Source organism: Delphinus delphis, chromosome 6 (genome assembly GCF_949987515.2).
Source record: "Delphinus delphis chromosome 6, mDelDel1.2, whole genome shotgun sequence".
Lineage (NCBI taxonomy): Eukaryota > Metazoa > Chordata > Mammalia > Artiodactyla > Delphinidae > Delphinus > Delphinus delphis.
In genome coordinates this window covers 46954273-46981489 of record NC_082688.1, presented here as the reverse complement: position 1 = coordinate 46981489, position 27217 = coordinate 46954273, and the positions used below count along the sequence as shown (strand labels likewise).

At 38.7% G+C, this 27217-nt stretch overlaps 1 long non-coding RNA gene across 1 annotated transcript in view; it reads left to right on the top strand.

Moving 5' to 3' along the window:
- The window catches only part of LOC132427302 (uncharacterized), a 223214-nt gene that overhangs the window by 43655 nt on the left and 152342 nt on the right, over window positions 1–27217 (top strand). The gene's annotated exons all lie outside the window — the stretch shown is intronic.

Below are 27217 nucleotides of genomic sequence, written 5' to 3'. Positions count from 1 at the left end.
GGTGTTTGTGGGGTAGGGGGAGGTGGTGGAAGTTCTGAGCTAGGCAGGGGCTTGGGTAAACATTTGTATGCTGATATAAGGTATGCATGGATGAACATCAAAAAATATAGTTGTCTAGTGGAATACACATCAAAATGAAATAATTTAAAGACAAATATAAAGCAAACAATAGTGTAAATGGTATGTAGATTTGCCAAAATCTTGAAGGTGATATGCAAATTACCATAGGTTGAGAAATGCTAGTGTAGAGAAATGATCATCAAATAAATCTGGGTAGAACTTGGAGTCAGGAAACCTGGATTCAAATCCTGACTGTGATACTTACCAGTTTTAAAACTTCTAATTCCTTGGTAGTAAGATGGGAAAACCATCACCAACCCAGCTTATCTCCTAGTCTTGTCATGAGATTCATTGAGTCTCATTCATTTATTCATTCAACAAACATTTATCAAATGTTGGTAAAGATAACACTGTATAATTAAAATACATTATTACTGTTGGGAGAAATAGGCTTTTGAAATTTTTGCATGATGACCTTGTGTTTAAATTTAAACTCAAGGGCAGCCCTCACTCATTTCAAAAGATCACTAGAGTAGATTTAAATTAAGATATTTCTTTTCTTCACCAAATATGAAAATAAAATGAGTGTTAGTAGGTGAGGGCATTAAAATCAGGAACAGAAGGTGCCATTATTCATTTAGCAACTTGAACACATAGAAAATTCATCTTTAACCTGATCTTATTATTTAGATGGTGCCGGGAATACCCATGGTACCTTGCAAAGTGAAAGTAGAAATGACAAGGTCCTTTCCCCAAGGAGCTCAGACCTAAACATTGTTGAACAAGTCGACACAGTATAGCAGTGGAGTGCATAATTGACTGATGTGATGGGAGAGGTCAGGCTAGGGCTGTGGGCTGATGATGTAGGAAATGAACCGTTCAAAGCTGGGGTGAGTTGGGGCTGGGAAGACAGAAGGAAGAGTGTGCTCCAGATATCTCAGTGGGATGAAATAGAAAATGTGGGGCAAAAGGGCTCACAGAGAGATGAGTCAAGTATGCCCACATTCCAAGAAGCAGCTCAAAAAGAATCTACTGGATATAATTTCCTTTATTCCTTGTTATTTGCAAATAGTCCTTAAACGTTTCTCTTTCCAACCTGCTCCAGTGAACACACTTTTCTCCATGTCTGTTTTAAAGACTAAGGGTGAGACTGGGCAGCTGGATATATATTTCCAGGGAGATTTGGTCAATCTGATAGAAGAGACCACAGTGAAGGGGGGAGAGTCACAGTATATGCTGGGGTTGGCAATGAGTCAGTGAGTGCTATGAAGAAGGCAGAAGTATCCAAATTCCATGATTGTTCATGACGCTGCCCATGCAACCTTGCATGCTAGTGGGGCTACCGGAGTGGGCCCTTTGCCTTTTGTCTGTCTATACCAATCCCACCACTGTGTGTTTACCCTGCATAGCCAGAGTTGGTAGTTATATCATCATGGCGTCCTTTCCAATATGACTCTGTCTCCTCTAATTTTCTCCTACTTTGAGTCATAATAATCACTGTAACAACTAATATTTGTTGAGCACTTAGTCTTTGCCAGGCACTGTTTGAAGCACTTCCCCTGTAATACCTCATTTATTCCTCATAACAAGTAGTAGTAGAAAACTCTATTTTACAGCTGAGGAAGCGGAGACTCAAAAATACTAAGTGATTCACTCAAGGTCACTCAGCTAATAAGTGGTAGGGGTGGTATTTGAACCCAAGTTTTCTTGCCCTGGCTCTCCTTCTTAACCACCTCACTATTATTGCCTTCCAGAGGCCTCATTGAAGCTAGGAGGGGATGAAAGGGTGGGAATCAGAATCACAGAGTCAAGATCATCTCATAGCATCATCGTCTCTTATCCCCGCCTCTCCAGAAAGAATCCCCTGAATGTCATCCCTGATAAGTTGTCACTTTGCTTCTCCTCAGATGCTCTTGGTGACCTGAAACTTGGTGCCGCATGAGGCAGCCTAGTCCATTTTTAGATAGCTCTAATTGTTACCCAGTTATTCCATATTTTGAACATAAATAATTTCTCTCCCTAACTTCACCTACTTGTCCTAGTTCTGTTTTCTGGAGCTCTACCAAACACAACTTTTCTTTCTTCTGATTGACATACCTTTAAATATCTGAAGAACTGAAGGATTTTGGAACAGTCTCTTACTATACCCCAGCCTCCTTTTTCTACTTGCAGCAGAAATGCAAGATTTTATTTTCTAAATGTAACAGGCCTTGTGTTCGTTTATGTGAGAGCTCATTTGTCCCTGTTAACCCAGAAAGATATGATTATGCTTTGTTTTAGGGTTTATTTGTTTGGGACAGTCAGCACACCTCTGCGCAGTCTTAATATTTTATGATTCAGTTTCATTCATTCAGTACACTGGCTTTGTGCTTGACCCGGGCTAGGCCCTGGTGTTCAGTTGTATGCACAAATCATTTATCTCTCCAAAACTTAAAAATAACAAGAGGAACATGTGATAGTGAAAAAATACTTTTGTGAAGATTGAGGGTACGATGTAGAGAAAAAAAAGAACATGAGGTAGTTTTGGGTGTCATGAGAGAGAGGACCTTGGAAGAGGTGATGAGCCTCTTGGTGTGGATCCACTGAGTGAAGAGTGAAACATTAGAGACTTGTAAGGACAAATTGGGTAGAACCATCAAGGAGGATAACAAACCAGAATAATTTTAGTAATGATTTATGGTATTTCTGGTTCCATTTGAGGAAGGATAAAGATTATAGTTGTGAGCTTGACAGTTGTTTATATAATATTGCATTCTTGATAGAAATTTCCAGAAGGCCTGAGACTTCTGTGTTTTAGTGAAGCACTTCTATTTTATTAAAAATTTCATCTTTAGGAAAGCTTTGTTACTGGAACTGATTCCCTTTTACATGGGAAGAAGGCTCCTCCCCTTCCTCTGGTGTGTCCTGCTTTTGTGTATTGGAAGGTGAATTGGCCCAAACTGAGTAGGCCACTAAACAGTCACATGACTGTGGGGAAGATTCTTCCTCTTGAGATCTCAATTTCCTCAACTGTGAAGTGAGACTGTGAGACTAAGATTCTTTACAGCTCTGAGGATTATTAAGTTCTTCTTTGGTATACAGTTTTCCTGGTCTATAAAGGCCTAGTATGGACATAAATAGTTCATTTCTCCTTGTGACATCCATGGTGTTGTAGATTGAATTATTGGTTGCAGTTATTTATTCTCCTGATATGGTGGTATTATACATTCATACCCTTACCAGGGCCTTAAGGTGGACAAAGTGTGTTTCTCTGCCCCTTGGCTTTAGGTTTGGTCATGTGACTTGCTTTGACCAACAGGGTATTAGCAGACGTGTTATAAACAAAGGCTTGAAACATACTTGTGCCTGTTTTGAGTACTGGTCCAAGAACGATGAGAGAAACTGAACCTGGACACAGACAAGACCTACATCAGTTGGTCTTAGAGCCCAGTCTACATCAGTTGAATCCCAGCAGGTGCATGAGTGAAAAATAGATGCTTTATATTTTTTGCTGCTGATATTTTGTAGTTGTTTATTTTGCAGGGTTAGTTAATCATGAAAGTAAGGCATACTCAATGTGCGACCTGACCTAAACATTTGTTTGTGGTGGAATTCATGCACTCATTAATTTTAAATCTTATTAAATGTTTATATTCTTTTACTTATATTTGATGTTTTATTTATTTATTTATTTTTTGCGGTACGCGGGCCTCTCACTGCCGTGGCCTCTCCCTTTGCAGAGCACAGGCTCCAGACGCGCAGGCTCAGCGGCCATGGCTCACGGGCCCAGCCGCTCCGTGGCATGTGGGATCTTCCCGGACCGGGACACGAACCCGTGTTCCCTGCATCGGCAGGTGGACTCTCAACCACTGGGCCACCAGGGAAGCCCTATTTGTGTATGTTTTAATCAAGGCCTTTATGCTCTTTAATGGACAATTTTTTAGTTTAGTTTGGATTTTTGTTTCACAGAGATGCCAGTAATTAAAGACAGTTTGTCATTCAACCTACTTATGATACTTATGAGTGGAACCCCAAACCTCAAAGCTGAAATGACTCTTATTATTCTGGTTAGCTACCTGCATCAGAATTTGGATTTAAATGCACACTAGGAGTCAGAGCCATTGAAGAACTGTGGATCCCTTTGCTCCCAATACTGACTTCCTAGTTCTCAGCCGCAAACTTCATCTGCAACATTTAAATGGCTGGCATTTGTATACTGCTGCCCAACAGTGGGGGAAGGATTGCAGCACCGGAAAAGTGGTGTCAGCAGTCTTTGGGGGCTTAAAAGTCTTGAGAATTAATGGATTTTTTCTACCATGGTTTGTTCCAAAATTAATCTGTTTTCTGCCTGCCATGAACTGACACAGATTGTTGTTTTATGGTTATTTAAGGCACAGCACTTACCCTCCACAATTAGGCTTTCCCCTGCTCTTCCATTTTAAAATCAAAGTGATCCCCTGTTTATAGCCTTGAAAGCTGTGAGCTGAGATGCCCATTAGATCCATCATACTCACTTTTCTGCCTAACTGCAACTAGGTCCTTTGGAATTTGATAGATTCACACTGTGTATCCAGTACATCCTTATGCTTGTTTAGGGAAGGTGAATAAAATTTAAAACAATCCCATATAACTGGAAGAAAGAAAACCCATGCTGTGGTCATGCATAGTTCTTTTAGAAGAACTCAGTTTCACTGCATGTATTATGTTATCTGATAACTTTCCCTTTTTAATATTCCACAAGATTTCCAAGCTCAGAGCATTTATTCTACAAGTTCTTTATGGTAGAGGTGACAATAATTGGGGATGAGAGGGACTTTATGATGAAATTAATCAAGGAAAAGGTATTTCAGTCAAGCATAGATTTTGAGTTTGTGGTTTTTTAAAAAACTTTTATTGGAGTATAGTTAATTTACAGTGTTGTGTTAGTTCAGCAAAGTGAATCAGTTATACATATATATATATATATATATATATATATATATATATAATATTATATATATTCACTCCTTTTTTTTTAAGATTCTTTTCCCATATAGGCCATTACAGAGTATTGAGTAGAATTCCCTGTGCTATACAGCAGGTTCTTATTACTTATCTATTTTATATATAGTAGTGTGTATATGTCAATCCCAATCTCCCAATTTGAGTTTGTGTTTTCTTTGGTAATAAGGAAGAGATTTCTACTCTGAAGGTATTGGTGGTAAAAGTCTCCCAAGTATGATGCTACATTCTTGGATATTACAAGTAGAAGGCAGGAGTGGAGAGAGTCACTTAATTTTCCTCAGGGGGCACAGGAATACTTACCTGAATCATTTTGGGATTCATACATTTTGAGTGTGACTATTCCAACACTACCTGTTATTGGAATGACATAGCAAATGTTTTAGTCAAATGATGCAACAACAATAAAAATAAAACCTGGCCTAGTGGAAATGAGTTTATAGCATGGAATCGTCAAAACTTGTTTTACTATCTACTAAGTACTCTCACATACATTATTGCATTTATTTCTCAAGATAATCCTGAGAGTATAGTTACTATTACACCCGTATATCAAACATCATGCTCTTGTTTAGATGTATCTTGCAGTTAATCTTCCCTTCACATCTATAAGTCTCTTCTGTGCTTAGATTAGAAGCTACTTAGAGGACAAAGTTTTCAGTTTCAAATTTTTATATATCCTCATTATGTATCCCATAACATGATGGTGAAGACATTCTAGCTCAAAGGTTAATGGATTTGCTAAGGATCCTACAACTGGTGAACTGCAGATTGAGATTCAAGCACTTGCCTAGGCTAATAGTCTTTCCATTCTATGATAACTGCTTCTCTGTAATACTTACAAACTCTTAAAAACTTAATGCATCTGTGTAGTATTTTATATAATTTTTATATGTTATGTTATGCTACATGATTTATATTATTCATGTATGTAGCTATTTTAGTAATTTGACCTGAAGATATTAGTAGTGTTCCATTTACTCCCTGAGTAGACACTAATTGAGGATGTAAGAGAAACAAAGCAAGGTTTTGAACCCTTAGGATCTTCCTATCAATATTGGGAAATTGGGCATACAGACAAGAAGTAGAGAAGATTTCCTGTTAATTCCTAGGTGATCTTTTGACCTTATGCTTTTTTAAAAAAATTTATGTATTTATTTTATTTATTTAGTTTGGGCTGTGTTGGGTGTTTCCTGCTGCGTGTGTTCTTTCTCTAGTTGCGGCGAGCGGGGGCTGCTCCTCGTCGTGGTGCGTGGGCTTCTCATTGCAGTGGCCTCTCCCATTGCGGAGCATGGGCTCTAGGCACGCGGGCTTCAGTAGTTGTGGCTCACAGGCTCTAGAGCACAGGCTCAGTAGTTGTGGCGCACGGGCTTCGCTGCTCCGCGGCATGTGGGAACCTCCCGGACCAGGGCTTGAACCCTTGTCCCCTGCATTGGCAGGCGCATTCCTAACCACTGCGCCACCAGGGAAGCCCTGACCTTATTCTTATGAGGAGTCTCAATATTATTATGCAACTATGACCAAAACAAGATTCCCTTGTCTTCTCTTTCCAGCTTCTCCAAAACCAGGGTTTTGCAAGCTCCCAGCCATTGTGTTGTGAGAGGTTGAGTGAAGAAATCCGTCACATGTGAACAGTTTTGCCAATGAAGTTCTTTCCCTAAATTTTGCAAAGAAAAACAATGGGAAAGATTTTCTAATCTTTTGACTCTCATTCCTCTCCTAAGTGGGGAACTGAATCATTCTAAGTAATGTATAAAATTAATTACAGTGGAAGAGAGTTGCCAGGTTTGTGGATTCCCAGGGATTGGAGGGGGGTGGGGTGGGAATTGCCCTCCAGACAGTCAATTTTTCCATAAAAGTGTTTAGAAAATACCTATGTTTTTGTTTTCACTCTCAAGCATGACCTTGGTGTAGAACCCAAGGAAATTAACTTTACTGGATCTGAATTTCCTTTTTTTTTTTTTTTTTTGGTGGTATGCGGGCCTCTCACTGTTGTGGCCTCTCCCACCGCGGAGCACAGGCTCCAGACGCGCAGGCTCAGCGGCCATGGCTCACGGGCCCAGCCGCTCCGCGGCATGTGGGATCTTCCCGGACCGGGGCACGGACCCGTGTCCCCTGCATCGGCAGGTGGACTCTCAACCACTGAGCCACCTGGGAAGCCCTGAATTTCTTTTTAAATTATGTCACTATAAATGCTGATAGCTCTCACTCTATGCCAGTGTTGCATATGAGAACCTGATACCAGATAATATCTAATTTAAAGTCCATTCACCCTTATTTCAAAAACATTCTCTTTGTGGTTCTTTTAAATAGCAGTCTCTCTTAATTGCCTTTGCTCAGGGAGAGAGAGAGAGAGAGAGAGGTGCTATGGAGGAATTATTCATAATTATTTATCCCTTATTTATTTGTCAATTATCTGTCAGCAAGTAAATTTAAGAATTAGGAGCCATCGTCAACAAAAGATTATGTGAAAACGAAGTGAAATAATCTCTGAAAATATACATGTCTAGCATGATATATGATTCAATTTATTGACATTTGATTTACACCTAACATCTCAAGAATATCATATATACATACTTGCTGATAAAGGTTTAGACTTTTGAAGTTGAAGGATACTATGGAAAATGACAACATTTAAAGAATATTTAATGTTACAAGAATAAGAATGGAGAACTTTAAGTATGTGCTTCCCACTTTGTCAATGTCTTTATCCATAAAGGAATGTAGTATGGTACAGTAGTTATGAGTCTGTGCTCTGAGTCAGCCTGCTTGGTTTGTTTCCTAGTTTTGCTCCTCTTACTAGCTGTGTGACTTTGGTCAACTTACTTAACTCCCCTTGCCTTGGTGAAATAGAGACCTCATTAATATCTATTTTATAGATTATTCTGATGATTTAAAAAAGTAATACATGCAGAACATTTAGAACAGTGCCTGACATAGAATAATTGCCCAATAAATGCTAGCTATTTTATATATTTATAGATAATTGGACCATAATGGAAATATTTGGTCTCCAAAAGGTCAATGGTCTTTGCCTGTTCGTTTATGGATATAAATTAGGTACTTAGAACCATAACTGGCACAGGGTGGGCATTAATAAATATTCAATATATTCAGTGAAAGTTTGTTATATATTATATATCTCTGGTGTTATATGAGTTGAATTGTGTCTCTCAAAAGGATATGTTGAAGTTCTAAGTTGCAGTACCTCAGAATGTGACTTTATTTGTAAATAGAGTTATTGCTGGTGTAATTAGTTAAGATGTTGCCATACTGAATTAGGATGGGTCCCAATGCAATATGGATTGTGTCCTTATTAGATGAGGGAAATTTGGACACAGACACACAGAAGAGAACACCATGTGAAGACATAGGCAGAGATTGGAATGGTGGAGTTGTAAGCTAAGGAACATCAAGGATTGATAGCCGACACCAGAAGCTAAGAAGAGGCAAGAAAGGATTCTATCCAGACTCTCAGAGGGAATATGGCCCTGCTGACGTGTTGATTTTGGACTTCTGGCCTCTAGAACTGTGAGAGAATAAATTTGTGTTGTTTTAAGCCACCCAATTTATCGTACAGTTACAGCAGCCTAGGAAACTAATACACTAGTTACTTGGTTATATAGAGGTGTCATAGCAGTTGCATTTAGTGGAATTGTTTGCCTTGACACATAAATGATAATAACTAACCATTATATTGAGCCCCTACTATGTGCCAGGCATTCTGCTAAGCAGTTAATATATATTATCACATTCAATCCTTACAACAGCCCCGTGATGTACACATTGTTATATATGAGGAAGCAGAAAGATTTCAAGCTATTTGTCCAATTTATAGCTGGTTGGCAACTGAGTTGGGATTTCACCAATTTTTTCAACTATTAACCTCTAAACTATCTAGCCTCCCATGACTCCAAAATGACAACAACACCATTGGGTTATTCCCAGAGCATGGTCCTCAAACTCTAGTCCTTGGAGAATTCCCAGTGCAGTTAGAGGCTCTGAGAAGTTTTGCTGTAAAGTAGCCTGTTGAACTTTGTTTAACCCAGGGACAGGGTTCTTGTTCTCTTTGTGAGCGTTTTGTCTGATTTTTGTGTATGTGCATGACAGTGTTCTTTTGATCCTATTAGTAGATGGGATAACCATTTAGATTTACATCTTTACTCCACCCCTTACCAGCTACATCATCAGTTCGACCAGTCATTCATCCTTTCAGGTTCATTTCCTGCTCTAGAAAATGGGGATGCTAGCATCGATTTCTCATGGTTGTTATGGAGATTTATTGAAATTGTTCATGAGAAATCACCTTGGCACACTTCTTGGCCAATAGAAGGAGGGTGATCAACATTTGTTTTCTTCTTCTTTTCTCTTATTACCACTGACTGAATAACTGAGTCATTTTAAAGCAGTGGTTTTCAACGGGAGGTGGTTTTTTCTCCCCAGGGGACACTTGTCAATGTCTGAAGAAAATTTTGGTTGCCACAACTCGGGGGTGTGTGGAACGGTGATACTAACTTCAACTGAACAGAGGCCAGTGATGATGCTAAGCATCCTAGGACACACAGGACAGCCCCCCACAACAAAGAATTATCCAGCCTAAAATATCAATAGTGCCAAAGTCAAGAAACCATACTTTTAAGTAATCACACTATTAGTTTATTATGGAAACACTATTTGTTTATTATGGAAACACTATTTGCATAGGTTATATTTCTCACTGACTCAACAATGGGATAGATTAAGTTTGGTTTGCTGTTTCTCACATGTTATGGGCTGAATAGTGTCCTATCCCCCTGCCCCTCAAATTCATATGTTGAAGCTCTAACCTCCAGTTCCTCAGAATGACTATTTGGAGATAGGGCCTTTAAAGAAGTAATTAAATTAAAATAGGTCTTTAGGGTTGGCCCTAATCCAATCTGACTGGTGTCCTTAAAAAAAGAGGAGATTAAAACACACAGAGAGACATTAGTGATGTGCACATAGAGAATAAAGACCATGAGAGGACGCACAGGAAGACAGCCACCTACAAGCTAAGGAGGGAGGCCTAGGAAGAAACCAAACCTGCCAACACCTTAATCTTAGAATTCTAGCCTCTAGAACTGTGAGAAAGTAAATTTCTGTTGTTTAAGCTACCCAGTCTGTGCTATTTTGTTATGGCAGTCCTAGCAAACTAATGCATTAGATACTCATTTTTGATGGTGCGTGTGTGTGTGTGTGTGTCTTTGTGTGTCTATTTCTTACTGATAAGAAAGATTTCATCAGGTTAAGATTTGGCCTACTTTCCAGTCCCATAATTTCCAGTGTATTATTATTCACCTTAAGTGGGATTCACTCCCCAGAGAAATGTAGGACATAACAAATAAGAAAACTTGGAAAGTTAAATTTTTAATTTACATATTTTTCTCAAAAAGCAAAATATTTACTCAAGCAGATTTTAAAATTTAACTTGGTATTTGGAAACATCTAAAGCAAATAGTGTGCCACGGATTTTCATCTGAAATGGAATATAGGTACAAAGTTTGAAGAGGTGAATTTTTTAAAGTATCAGATAATTAAGTGAAGAGAACTATTTGGAATGAAGCATAACGTAGAGCACCATAACTAGTCATACATTCTATCTCTAAGGATAGGATTAAACCAAAATCACTTGATGATATTTACTTAAGTGCCATCTAGGAGAGGCTCTTTGGGAAAAGTCCATATAAGGTGGCCTAATATAGAGACTCACCTTACTGTTTTCATTTGAAAGATAGTGAAATATCCATCCTCTCTGTTTTCTGATCTTACTTTCCAGTAGCATCTTCATCTCATTTTTTCTTGGCAAAACTTCCACTGTGGCCCTAAGCATGGCCTACTTAGAAACTTATAACCAATTGGGCATTTATTTACTTTAAGAGCAATTTAAGCACCTATGAGCAACTCTCTTTAGGGCGCCATGTTGATAAGTAAAAGAATTCCATTACATAACTGTGCTTTTATTTTTCATCTTAAAGTTACAACCAGATAATTTTTTAAAGTTTACAAATTTATTTTTTATTTTAAAAATAATTATGCTTATTATTAAAAAAAACCAGAAAATTCAGAAAAATATTAGAAAGTAGAGGGAGAAAATCACCTATAATTTAACTATTCATGGTGAATTTTCTTCTCATTTTTTTTTTTTAACCTCTTCTAGTTCTCCTTTATCTCAAGCAAGCTTTTTGGAGGTTACTACTAACTCTCTTGGCCTTTCTACAAAAACCCAGATGTAATATATGTTTATAATACCTGGTTTTGTTTCAGGTGTGTTGTTGTTTCTATGCCCCATCTCCCCACTGTGGCATCTGCCCACTCCCACAGAGATTTCTGATGAAGGCTGAGAATATTAGATTCTGGAGTAAATACTAGTCTTTAGGGATGCCAGACATTGGTTCTAAGTGAGAAGCATTTCCTTTGATTACACATTTACTTTATCAGATCTCTGAAGAAGCCCAATGCTAAAGCTTTTGCTTAGAAGATCACAGGCTGTAATCACTAGTCTTTTCTAATTACCAGCAATGAATTTCAGATTTTTTTTCTCCCTTATTCTGCCTTTAACCACTATGCACAGATCACTTAATGTGGCAACAGATTATAAGATTTTAATTTCTCAGTGTAGTGATAGAATTGTCAAGTGGTTAATGTACTGACGCTTGGTGCCAGTTGGGACTGAGATTAAGCCCCAGTTTATCTCATTTACCAGTTGAGTGATCTTAAAGAGCACTTTACCTCTCTAAGACATAGTCTGTTTTTTTTTTAAATGGTAATAATAATGGGATTATAAAAATCATGGGGCATGTTGTGAGGATTATGTGAGACAGTGGTAGAGAGGTTATGAGCACAGGTTCTGTAGTCACCTGCCTGGATTCAAGTCTTACCCCAGCTACCTATTGGCAGTGTAGTCGTGGGGAAGTTTCTTAACCTCTCTGTGCTTCTGGTTCCTGAATAATTAAATGAGGATATTCACAGTTCCTACTTTGTAAAATTGTTGTGAGAGTTAAATAAGTTAATACATGTAAAGCGTACATAATAGTGACTAGCACACAATAAGTACTTAGTAGATGCTAGTGGTTTTTATTATTATTATTGACATTTATATAGCCTGGCCCATAGTAAATCCTTGGTAGGTGTTTGTTCTTATGATTCTTCTCTGGACTTGTCAGTGTTCTTTCTCCCCATTTGTTCTTTGCTTAACTTATTGAGATCAATAAATAGGACCTCTCCCTAAGTGAGCATTAGTAACCTTTGGAATTAGCGAACAGAGAAGAGTAACTATCATTGGCAATACTCTTCACAAGATCAGATGGATTTTCTCTTTTGCCACCTACTCTCCCTTAACTAGAAAAAGAAGGGTACGCTCATCCCACTGTCCATATAGGCCATGATCCTATCCAGATAATTATTCAGAGATCCATTATCCTGGAGAAGTCTTTCAGAAATGGCTATTTTCATTTATGCGCAATTGACAAAAGAGGGGTACTGCCCTGGCAATCTTGCAGAAGTATGGTGTGCCTTTCAAAATAATAGAAGTTACCATTTGGGGGCAAAGAATTCTTTTTTTTTCCTGTATAGATTTGATAAGATATTGGCATTATCAAAAGGAATGAAGAATATAGTAGATCACCATTATTAATGTCATTGATTTGCACCTATACTGTGTATCATATACTGACACAAAAGAGATATAGTTATGGGTAGTTACAGTGTATCTGAATATTCTTAGTCCACTTAATACACGGTAGTTTTTTCCTCTGAAGTAATGTCAAGAAGGATTTCATTGTATTTAGTTTCAGAAATAGAATTTGTGATGGGTTGGACAAGTGCTGGACTGAAGTTTTTGTTTTCCATTTTAAATAAAGTTTACTCAACTTCTCCCATGTGTCACCTGCTTTCACAAATGACATTTTTTTCTGCAAAATGTATGAAGAAAGAATTAGCTATGCATATTAATAATATAAAAAGAAATGGAGGGACAATATTTACATCTCTACCAGGGGGCAGATTATTCTCATATTACTTTAAAAAAATCCATGTTTCTTTAAATATAATTAAAATTCAGAATTCAGCATTTCAGACTGGTCTTCTCCCAGTTGGTTATAATTATTGGGATTAGACTTTAACAGATAATCATTGGGGAATGCTGTTTTATAGTAATATACACTGTTTTATAGTAATATACATGATAGATGTTGATGTGTTCCAAGCATAGGTTCAAGCCCAAGTTCTATCACTTACTAGCCAAGCCTCATTTTCCTATCTATGCGACTGGAATAACATACCTACTTCCAGGGTTATTGTTAGGATTATGGTACATAATATGTACCGAAACCAATATGTAAGGTGATATACAAGTGTTAGTTATTATTAGCAATCAAAGAATTAAAAGCCACTACCTTGAACTTGCTGTTTAAATCAAATATTTCTTATTTACCTTTGATCGTACTTATAGATTGAATGTACCAAATATACTTCACCGAGCATGGGGGTTCCTATCAACATAAGTGTCTCCCCCTGGGCAGGACCTTTTAGTAAGAAGGAAAGAACAGTGCATATAGATATTTAGAATAATACTAACATAGGAAACCACATTTGGTAATGATAAAAGGTAAGAGAAAAACAAAGAATAAAATATTACAAAGACTTGTTCTAAATCTGTTTTGTCTCAGTACCCAAAGGACTTTACAATGTTATTTTTTCCCATTTTCTTCTTTGCAATTGGGAGATGAAGTCCAGGCCATTCCTACACCCAGGATGGCAGTGTTGAGTTGGACAGGAAGGGCTGTGGAATTACGTTTGAATTCAACTGTTTTTGGTCAGACACCTGACAGTAAAGAGAGACAGTAAAACAAAGTGGTTAAGCCTGTGGACTCTGGACATAGACTGTCTGGAAGCAGATTGTGTCTTACTAGCCTTGGGCAAATTACCCTGAGACTCAATTTCTTTACCTGTAAAATGGGAATGATTTAGCATCTTCTTCCTAGGATAAATATAAAGATTAAATAACGGAGCTGTACTTTTCGAACTTTAATATGCTCACGAATCACCTGGGGATGCTGTTGAAATGCAGATTCTGGATTTCCCTGGTGGCACAGTGGTTAAGAATCCGCCTGCCAATGCAGGGGACATGGGTTCGAGCCCTGGTCTGGGAAGATCTCCTATGCCGCGGAGCAACTAAGCCCGTGTGCCACAACTACTGAGCCGCATGCTCTGCAACTACTGAAGCCTGCACGCTTAGAGCCTGTGCTCCACAACAAGAGAAGCCACCACAATCAGAAGCCCGCGCACCGCAATGAAGAGTAGCCCCCGTTTGCCGCGACTAGAGGAAGCCCTCGTAGCAACGAAGACCCAACACAGCCAAAAAAAAGAAAAAAGTGATAAAATACTCTTAAAAAAAATGCAGATTCTGATTCAGTAGGTGTGGGCTGGGCCTGAGAATCCACATGTCTAACAAGCTCCCTGGTGATCCCTGTGCTATACCACATTATCAGTAGCAAGGATGTAAAGCACATAGCAATTGTGCTTTACAATTCCTGGCAAATTGTAAATACTCAATAAATGTTGGCCATTATTATCCATTTGGCACTGCACTATATGTTTTCACAAATGTTATTGTGGTTACTCTTTGCAACAACTTTACATTAGGTACTATTATGTCTCCATTTCCCAAATAAGGAGACAAGTCTAGAAAAACTGATGATTGTCAACATTATATTTGAACCCAGCTTTCTTGATTCTAAGTAGTCTCTTTTCTACACTTGAAATTTTTCGTAATTTTGGGTTGGGAAAAAAAAAAAAAGCAATGGACCTAAAACCTCACTTTCCTGGTCTTTGATATTGGAATGGGAAGGCTTCTCTTCTGTGTAAGCTTCAAAAGAGATCCACAGAGATTTAAATGACTTCCAGGTATATTACATGGTTTCCATTTTGTCTCTATATTAAAATATTTCTTTCTGATTATATTTGTGAAGAAAAAGTAAGCAATACTTTTATAAAAAGTATTGCTTTAGTATAAAAAATAAACTAAGCATTACCCTCAAAAATCTCATTGCCCAGAGGCAACAATAACGTATATATTATGTTAAGAGAGCCTAGTGTTCAAGTTCTCATCCTACTGTGATACATGGGTGTGATAGTTATCTAGTTAACTAGTTAAACATATATATGTGTCTTATATAAATGTGTTTATATATATATATATATAGTTTATGTATTAGTTTTAGTATTTATTAGTGTCAGTTTTCTATTACTATATAATCAATTATCAAAAGTATGGTGGTCTCAACTAGGTTCTTTGCTCAGGGCCTCACAAGGCTGAAGTCAAGGTGTAAGCCAGGCTGGCCTCTTATCTGGAGGTTCCAGGGAAAAATCCACTTAAAAGCTCTTTTATGTTATTGTTGTAATTTATTTCCTTGCAGTTATAGATTTTATAGATTTTATAGTTATAAGACTAAGGTCTTTGTTTTCTTGTTGGCTGTTGCCTGTGGGGTCATTCGCAGCTCTTGGAGGCTACATCAGATCCTTTCCATGTGGCCCCCTCTATCTTCAAGCTAGTAAGGGTATACTGAGTCCTCCTTGGGCTTTGAATTTCTGAGTTCCCCTCCTGCCACCAGCGCTGCTATTAAAGGGTTCATGTGATTAGGTCAGGCCCAATTGGATAAACTCCCTTTTGATTAACTCAAAGTCAGCTGGTTAGTAATCTTAATTATGTCAGCAAAATCCCTTTTTCTATGTAATGTAACATAATCGTGGGTATAACAGTAGGAACAGAAACCCTAGGGGACATCTTAGAATTCTGCCTACCATCTTAGATAGAAAAACACTCTGTTTTTATAGGAAATTACACAATATTTATTTATCTGCAAACTTTTCTTCTGTTCCATGAAAGCTGTAAAGATATTTCTCAGTAAATTTAGACATAACCTGGCCTTTTAAATAGCTAAATAATATTCTTTTTAAAGGATTTATCATAATTTAACAATTTCTCTAGTGGTGGATGTTTAGATTATTTCCTTACTATAAACATTGCTGTCATACACATATTAATGCTAGGTCTTGACTAACTGATTATCTCTTTAAGATAAATTGTTAGTTGTGAAATTACTGATCAAAGAGTATTTAAAATATTGATATACATTTCCAGTCTGCCTGCTGGAAAAGTTGCATCAATTTATATTCCCACTAACATTAATGGTTTATTAAATTGCTTGTTTCTCTACACATTTGCCAAAACTGGATCCTAACAATTCTTTTATAGTTGCTAATCTGATGAAAAGACATATTTCATTCTCTTTATTTACTCTTCCTTGAATCTTACTGAAGTTGAACGTCTTTCTCTTTGTTTATTTTCCACATATGTTGCTTCATTTGTAAACTGTCTATTCATTTCTTTTATCAATCAGGGCTCTTAGTTACAAGCAACAGTAGCCAGCTCTGGTTAATCTGGATAGAAACGGATCTTGCTAGAAGGGTATGGGTTAGCGTACAGAAGCAGTGAGGTGATTGGAGAAATAGGCTTGGTAAAGGAAGGCTAGGCAGTGGGGAGTGCAATAAATCTAAAAATTTAACTGTCATAAAACAGGACAGTTAATATTCTGTTACTGGCATCTTCTACACAGCCCACTGTCATTATCTTGAGACTCTCAACATTACTGTGAGTAAATTCTCAATTTCCCCTTTGTCTTTGCATCATTCCCAAGATTCAGAGACCCAGGTGGGAGCACCTGATTGACTGAGCCTAGGTCACATGCCTGAACTATAGTAATCAGTGGTGTAAGAATGGTATTCTTTGGCCCCTTTGGCTTCTGTAGTAAAAAGTAGGGGCTTATTCTCCACCAATACATATCTGCATTAGATGGACATTTAGTTGCTGGGTAGCTCCTCCCAAAAGACAAATGCCATTTTTTCATTTATTCAATTGCAATTTTTTCTTCTTTATTAGAGCAGTTTTTACATTAGGGGTTTTAATATTTCGCCACATGTGTTGCATGTATCTTTTATATTATTTTTTCTTTTTCAATCATTGTGGAAAAGTAACCTTTTAAGAAAAATGACCCCAACTAGTTCTTTCCAGCAGAATCTGATACAATAATTGATGTATTATTGTTTCTTAATCAAACAAACCTTACTGTCCTAGCCATAGTCAATTTAACTAGGAAGTCTGTATATGGAGGAAGGTGGTTTGCTATACTGAGACATCTTTGCCTATTCTCTATTTCATATCAAGTGACAGAAAATTCACCCAAATTTCTTTTTGGGAAGTAAAAATGTTAATTGAACAGAAGAAGATGGGTCTTTCAAGCTTGGGGTGCAGTCTCACATGTTGAGGTACTTTTCCTGCCATATCCCTGCAATCAGAAGAGCTGGTACCTAGGGTGGTCACGTGGCTGATGAGTGATTTCTTGTTGGAGCCTGCGTGCTTACGTATTTGCAGTAAAGCTCTGTAATAGAGATGGTTTGTGAGTGTGGCTTTTCTTCCTAGTGTAGTTTAGGACTTTGATCATTTGTAAGCCTCTTACTACTTAAATAATTCAAAAGAAATCCATGGATAATTCTTTTAAACATCTATAATAAGTATTCCTTGATAGTCAGTTTCAGAATTTGTTAGGCGTTGTATCTGCCAAAAAAATTCCTCTTCAATGCATACCTGAACATGCTTTTGCTTAGCTAGTTCCTTCTTGCTTCAAGGAAAACCCCTTATTTCTTGCTAAAGGGACCAACAATCCTTTTAATTAACCAGCCTTTCCCACATGGGGTTAAAGTTCATCCTTCTCCAGAAAGCCTCAATATGAGTATCTGCAAAACTCTAGAGAGATGTTGTTGAACCTTACATATGCATTAGATGAAGAAATGGGTGTAATGCTCAAAGAAATTAACTTCCATATGAAGCTAGGAAGACAGGCTGAGATCATAAAGAGAACCAGAATATGTTTTTGAAAAGACTCAGTGGACAAATAAAGCCATATTTCCAAATCAATACTTTCCAAAGCTAATGAAGAAAAATAAATAATGGTTTCAGGGTAACATGCTTTTCTAAATTTACTACTTACAATGAAAGTCTGTAAGTAGTCCCCAGTGGTGCTTCAAAAAATTCCGGAGTGTGTTGTCATCAGCTTTATTCTAAACTCCTAGGCACAGTAATATTTTCTTCTCTGTTTTTGTTAAGAGATACACATGAGTAGAAAATTCCCCCTCTGATTTTTTTTTTCTGAATTGGAAAGATAAACTTCTCAATGCTGGGTGAACAATTTGAATAGACCTTTTCCTCAGCAGTGGGTTGATCTCTAAAATACTAAGCTACAATTCCATGTTGGGCTGTATATTGATGAAATACACAGAGAAAGACCCTAAATGTGTACCCAACAGACAGTTGAAAAGTGTCCTCATCTAGGCTAATATTGAATTTCTCTTTCAAGTGGATTGCTTTCAAATACTGCTTTCAAGATCAAGGATCCCAGAGGTAGTATGTATGAGTGTGTGTATGTGTAGAATTTTTCATGCCATGAATTAATTCTGAAAATGATTTCTCAGAGTTACTGTGGTCCCTTTCTCCTACACATGGAGAATAATTGGACTCTTTGTACAATTGATTGTTTCCCCTAAGAATATGAGGCGGGGAAGGTGGAGGAGTAACTTCAGAAGGAATTCACAAAAGCAGGCTAGAAGAAACCTAATTTTAGTTGTGAAAACAAGCAGAACTCAACTGCCCTCTATGTAACAAGTTAGGAAAGGTGATTCCTGGCATAGTTACAAGTGTGCTCTCTGCTGGAGCAGCTGTGCTGATGCTGTGCGTTAGCTGGAAGAAATTGTACAACGAAGACAGCGGGGAGGAATGGCACATTTGCCTGGTCTTTGGCTGGTCTTATCAACCAAAGCCAAAATGATTCTCTATGGACCAAGTATGGCGTCATCTATCCTTTACTATCTTGTCTTCTTTGCCCCTTTTCAGTACATATTTTAACATACATTTCCCATAAAATTGTCCATTTAAATGATCCTAGTTTTGGCATTTCATTTCTGTGCTCACTTGTCCAGATCCCTTCTCTTCTCTTTAGCTCAATCACTCCTTCCTTCTCCTGTTGCCTTTATTATCTCCTCTTTCCCCTGCCTCTTTTCCCCTCTGATGTTTTTCTCTGCTCAATTGTTTCCGCCTTTCTGTCCTTCAGTGTTATGTTTTTTACATCAAAATAAAAAATTTGGAACTTCTTTACCCCAAATATTATTTTTCTGAGAAGAATATCAGCTTAATAATTATCCAAGTGCTTAGATAAAGGGATGAAGTACCAAAGTGGAATTTCAGGGGGAGACGGGCTGGAGTTCAGGAGGATTTCCATGTGTCTTCCAGTGCTGCTTCTTTTGTCCTTCATATGATTTCTCGAAACAGTAGGAATGTAGCTTTGAGAAGCACTTTTCATCTCCTTTCAGGGCCTTGGAGTGCTCTGGAAGGAAGCATTTGAATGACAAATATTGGAACTGGGCCTCTGGAAGCAGCAAAACTGAGCCAAGCAGACTCAGAGAACCAGGAGAGGGCTGGCTGCTGGAGCAGGGTTCTTATTCAGTCTATGGATATCTAGGTATAGAGATGGTGGCCTTTTCATTTTATGAATTCCTTTGTCTACTAAAGGACATCATTCCTATATTCATTCATTCAACAAATATTTGCTGTGTATCCACTTTGTGCCAGGCATGCTCTCAGTACAGTGGACACACCGTTTAATGTGCAGTCTGTGCCCTCATCTTGAGAATGGCCTAGAGAGAAAGTCAGATGAAAGGCCACTATAAGGCAGCACCGGACCCCAGGACAAACTTCTGCTACCGAGATGGAAAAATGTGCCTTTGAATTCAAGTTGTGTTTGAAGGTCTTCTCAGCCTTAAAGGGAGTCAGCAAGGTTGTAGATCTACAATAGAAGTGGATGGAAAGCAAAGGAGGAGGGAGATGCTGACTCATTCCCTTGAGCTGGCAAAGTATACAGTACACAGCAGACTCTGGGGGGCAAACCATCCATCTGTCTGTGGAAATCAGTGAAACAAAGTGGGGCTGTAGACACCCTCCCCTCCCTCCTGTGCCTACTCTGGATCTCAGGCTATTTGTATTCACCAAGGCTCTATATGTTGGGACCTTTTTGGTCAGCTCCTCCCACTCTTTCTGGGATAATAAAACCAGGGGAGAAATAATGGGATAGGTTCCAGCTTGTTTTGTTCTGTGAGAGCTGTGGGAGTACATGGGGCATTTGGAAATTTACAGAAGTTGCATGCAAAGCGTGGATAATTGGATTTGGAAAGGAGGTGGGGCGGTGCAGGTGATTGCTGCTTTTTCTTATAAGCCCTTCTGTGTTATATGAATTTCTAAAATTATCTGCATGAGTTACTTTGATAAACTAATAAAAATACCTATTTTTCAAAACAAATAAGAGTAGGATGGAGATAGTCTTGGGGCATGCAGGGCAGTGGGAGGGAATCCATGAGTAATAATCACACTTTGGAGAAAGGCTGGTTTCATGCCTGGTTTGGCTGTTTTATGATGCTACTGCTACTCTGGCAGGATGAGCTGGGCAGTGCATAAAAGGAATGATTGCTCACTATTCCTGGGTTTGGTTCTACACAGGCCAACCTCTGTCACTGCTTCAGTCTCTCAGCTCCATTAGCTGCCAACTCTATTGCTCATTTACCTTCTTCGTTATTTGTGTGTTTAGCTTCTGATCTCAGTTTCCTTTCCAGTAACATTTTAGTTTTTTCCTAGGTCCTGAAATATATATGGTCATCCTCTCAAGTAATAGCTTTCCCGACATGGCTTGGCTTTCAGGTTGTCCATTCTAGACACTTTCCTATGAGGTTGTTCCCTCCTGGTTTGTCCCAATCATTCTGCAGTGCCTAACAGCCAAAAGGACCCAAGGAGGGCCTGAAGAGGGTTGACGACAGGCAGTGGAACAAAAGGGCTCAATCCCTGCAGACATACCAAGCTGCCTCCTTCTACATCCTAGCTGTGTGGCCTTGTGCAAGTTACATAAACTTTCTGAGTCTTCATTTCTTCATCTGCATATAGAAGATACTGAGAGTATTTACCTCTTGATAAAAGCTCAATATCACCATCGCAGCAGGGGTGTAAACTTATATACACTGCTCTTAAATGTGCAACAACAAAGGATGACTCCTTTCCTCTATAATTGGTCTGTCTTCATGAAAGAGATCCCTCACTCAACTTCCTTTGACCCAGGTGGCTAAGCTTGAGGGATAGGGTCAGTTTCGGTCCCACCAGATGAATTTTGTTCAATTCTATGAAGAAAATCATTTCCTTAGGTAAATTCTTATCTCTGTTGGATAAAGAGCTCAGTTTTTCAGATTTCTGCTACCTCCCTCTGTTTCTTTCCAAGATGGGATCTGAATGTGAGATTTAAGTGATCTAATGGTGGTAGAGGAAGGAAGGGGCTTCTTGGTGTTCTTTGGATCCTTGCTTGTCTCTACTGTGTCATGGCTGGTCTGGGCTTCTCCCTGGACTGGTGACCACTGATGGGAACTGGTGTCATCCTGGGGTGCTTTGCTGGTGTCTGAAGCTGGTATAATTCACAGACCGTTCCCAACTTTGCTGACTCAGCTCTGCCTTGTGGGCACTGCAGAGGTCCAGGGTTAAGTCTCCTAGGTTTCAGGCTGCTGCATGGAAGATAGGCAGTGACGTGCTGCAAAATACTTAGCAGTTAGTTCTGGGCAGGAGAAGCCCTGATTTGCAGTATTTGCAGACTTCTGTGGTGTAAATAGCCCCATCTAGGCATTTCAGACTACCAATATGTTGTCACCAAATGCAGAGTTCGGAAGAGATGCACTGTACAGATCCAAAAGAAATAAATAATCCCAAGAACATAGATAATAGTAAAATGTAATAAAATAACTATGGAGTGGTAATTTTGCATATTTAATTATCTTTATTTTTAATAGAATTTATTGAATTTCAAATTTAAGTAATTTAACTTTTAAGAATTGCCATGTTAGGGTTTCCCTGGTGGCGCAGTGGTTGAGAGTCCGCCTGCCGATGCAGGGGACACGGGTTCGTGCCCCAGTCCGGGAAGATCCCACATGCCGCGAGGCGGCTAGGCCCGTGAGCCATGGCCGCTGAGCCTGCGTGTCCGGAGCCTGTGCTCTGCAACAGGAGAGGCCACAACAGTGAGAGGCCCGCATACCGCAAAAATAAATAAATAAATAATAAAAAATAAAAAAAAAAATAAAAGAGGAATTGCCATGTTAAACAACTGGCTTGCAAAATTTCTGACAATTTAGCGGTGAGTTATCTGAGCTGGTTAGCCAGCTCTGGTCCAGCTTCTGATAAGCTCCTATTCAGACCCTCAGGTAAGTTCAGTGTTCCCTTTCAGGGGCAACTTGAGAGAGCTAAATTTAGGCCAACCCTCTGCTGTCCACAAGTTGATGCAAGAGCAACCAATGACACAATACCCTCCCATATACTAAACAGGAAGCAGGGCAGAAGCTTCTCTACCCATGGCACTAACCTTGACCCACATAACTCACTTCCCCCTGGTAAAATTGGTCAAATAAGCAGAATATCAAATTCCCCTAGACTTCTGAAGCAAATTCACTCAATGACCAGTTCATAGAAATTCATTTCACCAAGTGAGAAGTTCACCAAATTTACTTCTATTTTGTTTTGATTGACTAGTTTTCCCAATAGCATTTTACGGATAAATGCTAAATTTGGTCTCTTGCAACAGCTGGAGGAAAGGGGCCAGAAGGGAGGAAGTTGTATTAAACGTTTGTCTAGGAGCCCACATCAGCACCTCCTTCCTGCTTCTCATCTTATAGAGCAGCTTTCTCTGATCTCGATGGCCCTTTCTTTCTTCAGAGTCTCAGTCACTTCCTTCTCCACTTTGCAGCCTCCAAAGCCCAACCTTCCTCTTAAGAATTCTTAGTGGTCATAGAGGAGAATGCTGCTGCACTCACTAGCTTTTCCATTGGATGGCTGCTTAAACAAAACAAATTATAACAGAGATTGACTGGCAAAAATAACAAGCCCAAGAGAGTTCTGGAGATTCGAGTCAGCACGAAGCATTCCTCACAGCACTGGTCGCTGTTTATATGGTGATCTCAAAGTCACTTCTTAATCACCTAGCCATTTAAAAACGCTGGGCTCAAGGATCAGAGCTTGAGAAGTGACTGGAGGCTTAAGCGGGAGAATGAGAAAGTTTGATCTGCTTTAGAAACTCAACTATGGTAACAATATGTGAGAAGGACCAAAAGGTGGAATTGGTAAGCAGGGAACTTGTTTAAGAGTTCATTGGAACCCAGGTGAAAAATGATAGCCTAAACTCCAGTAATGGAAATGATGGAAAAATAAGGGCCCTTTCCTGCCTACCCTAACTTAGTAGATCACCACCCCCACCCCCACCCCCCACCCCCGGCCTCACTTTTATTTTTTGTCACTGTGCCGTTTGTTTCCTTCCTAGGTTTGTGGAAAATTTAAATTTTATATTTATTATTTACTTATCATCTGTTCCTCCATTAGACTGTAAGCTCCATGGGGGCAGGCCTGCTTCATTTCCCAAAGCATTCTCATCATTCAATGCAGTGTTGGGCACTTAACAGGTGCTCACAAACATCTGTGGAGGAAAGAGTGTAATTGAGAAGAAAGAAAGGATGTTGCTCAGTGGGAGAAGCTTAGCTATGTTTTAGGGTAAGGGAAAGGTGCCACGGAGAAGGAGGAGTAGAAAGCACAGAGAATAAGTGATAAGTGATGGTGCCAATTCCAGGAGAAGTGCAAACTGGAGAAAAAAATGAAAGTAGAGGAGCTAGCTTTGCCTGGGAGAAGAGCTTTACTTCTTCTGACACAGGAGAAAAGAAGAATGGGTGAGGATAGGGGTTGATTGGATTTGTAAGTTATAAGACTGATGGTCTCTGTTTCCTAGAGAAATAGTAGGCATAGTTATGATCTGAGAGAGACACAGAGAGAGACAGACAGACAGAGACAGAGAGAGAGACAGGGAGAGAGATGAAGTAGAGGAGGAGGAAGGAGAGGAGGAGGGAGAAGAGGGAAAAAAAGGAAGGGGACTTGAGAGTTTAAGGAGGTGGTGGAAATTTAACAAAATTATTCCAAGGAAAGGAATAAGTTGGTGGCCAAAAATACCTAAAACGATTTCTGAGGGAGGGCCAGCTGAGGAACAGTATGACCAAATTAGTCTAGCCCCAAATCTCATAGGTCAGTGACAGGGAAGTAGAACAACGAGATGGGAGGGTTAGTTGTGGCTGGGATTTTCAGCCATCTCTCTTCCTGGTTATTCTTATGTCTCATTGCAATAAAGAGAAAGGCTTCAGGACTCCTGGGATGAGTTCAGATGAATCATTCATCTCTCCAGCTGTCAGAAGTTTTGAATGCATTAGATAGGACATGAACATCAAAAACGGGCCCTCAGCAGTCTGCTCTCTCTGGAGAAGACCTCACCAAGGGGCTACAGCCTGCCTTGTCCTGCTGTGTCCTAGATCTGTATGATAACTGGTCTGCCCTTGAGTGTAACTTCCTCTAGCAGGAAGGCAGCTTCTATCTTAGAAATCTTACTGATATCCAAATAATTTTTGTGCTTAGGTGATTGCCTTCTATAAGAGAAAGTACATGAATTTAAACTTTGTTAGACCTGGGTTTGACTTCTAGCTCTGGTACATAGGAGCTGTGTGATCTTGAATAAATAGTCTGCCTTTTCAAGCCTCCATTGTTCAGAGTAAAATGGGGGGAATCACTGGAAAGGCAGAAAGTTGAAATGAGATGGTGTCTGTAAATCATCCAGCAAAATGCACAGCACAAGGTAAACACTCAATAAATATTGTGTTACCTCCCTCCCTCCTTTCCTTTCTCCCTTCCTCCCTCTTCACCTCCTTTCCTCCTCTGTTCCTCACATTTTAGTTACCAGTTTTCTGTACTAGATTGTAAGACTCCTCAGGGCAGGAATGACATCTTTGTCATTAAAAAGTAACTCTTATTTTTATCTTTATTAAAGTAATACATGTACTTGCTAGCTAAAATTTTCAAATAATACAAAGGAGAAACTGCCTCATCCTTCCCCACCCCAAATCTTACTCGCCAGAGGAAATCATATCTAGTTCTTAACAGGTTGGGATTTTTAACTATTCTGGTGTCATCTCAGTTTGTCTAAAAGTCTATTTTTACCGTTATTTCCTGAATTAGTTTTGTTGAATAAGTTTTAAGGATTATTTGTGTTCTTACTTAACAGAAAAAGATTTAGCTTATTTACACTACCATCCCACCTCTGCTTCCCAAATAATTGTCTCTTTTTAATTTCTCTATTGGTGTACTTTATAATTTTAAATAATAAGCAAATATTTTACTTTTTTCCTTTCCATTATATGTAGCATCTCTTGATTCTCTACACTGTAAGACTGGGACATTATCACACCTACTGTTCTCTTCAGTTTTCCTCACCCCTTTTACTTTCTAACTTCTTTATACTTTTATATGGTTAAAGTTGATAACATTTACTTTCTCTTATGGAACTGTAATTAAGTCTTCTGTGTGTTGATAGATAGGTTCTAAGGATAGTAAATAGTGCTTCCATTATTATGGTTAATATTGTTAACAGCCTAGTCAAACGTATTTACTTTCTTGTTTAGACTTTTGCTTTTCCTAGGGTTTGTAATTGCCCTTTTTTTCTTTCATTGTCTGCTTTTATCATATCTTTAACTCTTCCAATGTTTCAGGGATCACAAAAATGTATTTCTCTCTTTTCTTGAATACCTCCTTCCTGGAATCCTCCTGTTTCAACATGGGCTAGTTGCTCTCCAGAATGGCTACAAACCTGTTGTCCTGGGATTTTCATTCATTACTCTTTTGAGTTGAATCTATACTGTCCAAAACCCACTGTTGTCCTCCTTTTTGGTTAATTCATTTTACAGAAAAAAGTCCAAAAGTTAATATCTGAGAAAGAGTACATGTGAGGTAAACTTTCTAAGTCCTTGCATGTCTAAAAGTATTTGCCCTTATATCGATTAGTAGTTTGGTTTGGTTAAAAATTCTAGAATTGGGACTTCCCTGGTGGTGCGGTGGTAAGAATCCACCTGCCAATGCAGGGGACACAGTTTCAAGCCCTGGTCCGGGAAGATCCCACATGCTGCGGAGCAACTAACCCATGAGCCACAACTACTGAGCCTGTGCTCCAGAGCCCGTGAGCCACAACTACTGAGCCCGCACGCCACAACTACTGAAGCCCGTGTACCTAGAGCCCATGCTCCACAACAAGAGAAGCCACTGCAATGAGAAGCCCACGCACAGCAACGAAGAGTAGCCCCCACTCGCCTCAACTAGAGAAAGCCCGCGCGCAGCAATGAAGACCCAACGCAGCCAAAAAAAAAAAAAAAATCCTAGAACTAAAAATTTTTACTTGAGGATTTGTCTTCTAGTATTCAGTGAAGCTGAAGCAATCCAACTGTCTTTCCATTAGAAGTGACCTATTTTATTTATCTATCTCTTTGTGGAACCTTTTAGAATCTTACCTTTTAAGTTCTGATATCTTAAAATTATGTGAGTGAATGTAAGTTTTATTTCCCTCCATACATTGTGTTACATACCCAATAGGCCTTTTTAGTTTGAAGTCTCATTGGTACTAGAAAATTCTATTTTTAGTTTGATAATTTTTCCTCTCTATTTTCTCTTCTCTCCTTCTGAGTACCTTTTGTTGAACACTGTACATTTTGTCTAGACCTTCTATGGTTTTTGCTACTATTTTTCTCTCATATTTTCTATCTTTGTAATTTTTTCTAATTTTTCAAATATTTTATTACCTTGCTCTTCCAATTTAAAATATATTTTAATAGACTTTTAATTCAAAAATAATTTTAGATTTATAGAAAAATTGCAAAGATAGTATAAAGACTACCCATGTGTTCCACACCTACTTTCTCTTATTAACATCTAACATTAGTGTGGTATATCTGTCACAATTAATAAACCAATACTGATACATTCTTGTTAATGAAAGTCCATATTTTTTTAGTTTTTACCTAAATGTTTTGGGGTTTTTTTTTCTGTTTTAGGATCACATCTAGATATCACATTGCATTTAGTAATCGTCTCTTTAGGATCCTCTTAGCTGTGAGAGTTTTTCAGACTTTTCTTGTTTTTCATGACCTTGACCATTTTGAATAGTACAGGTCA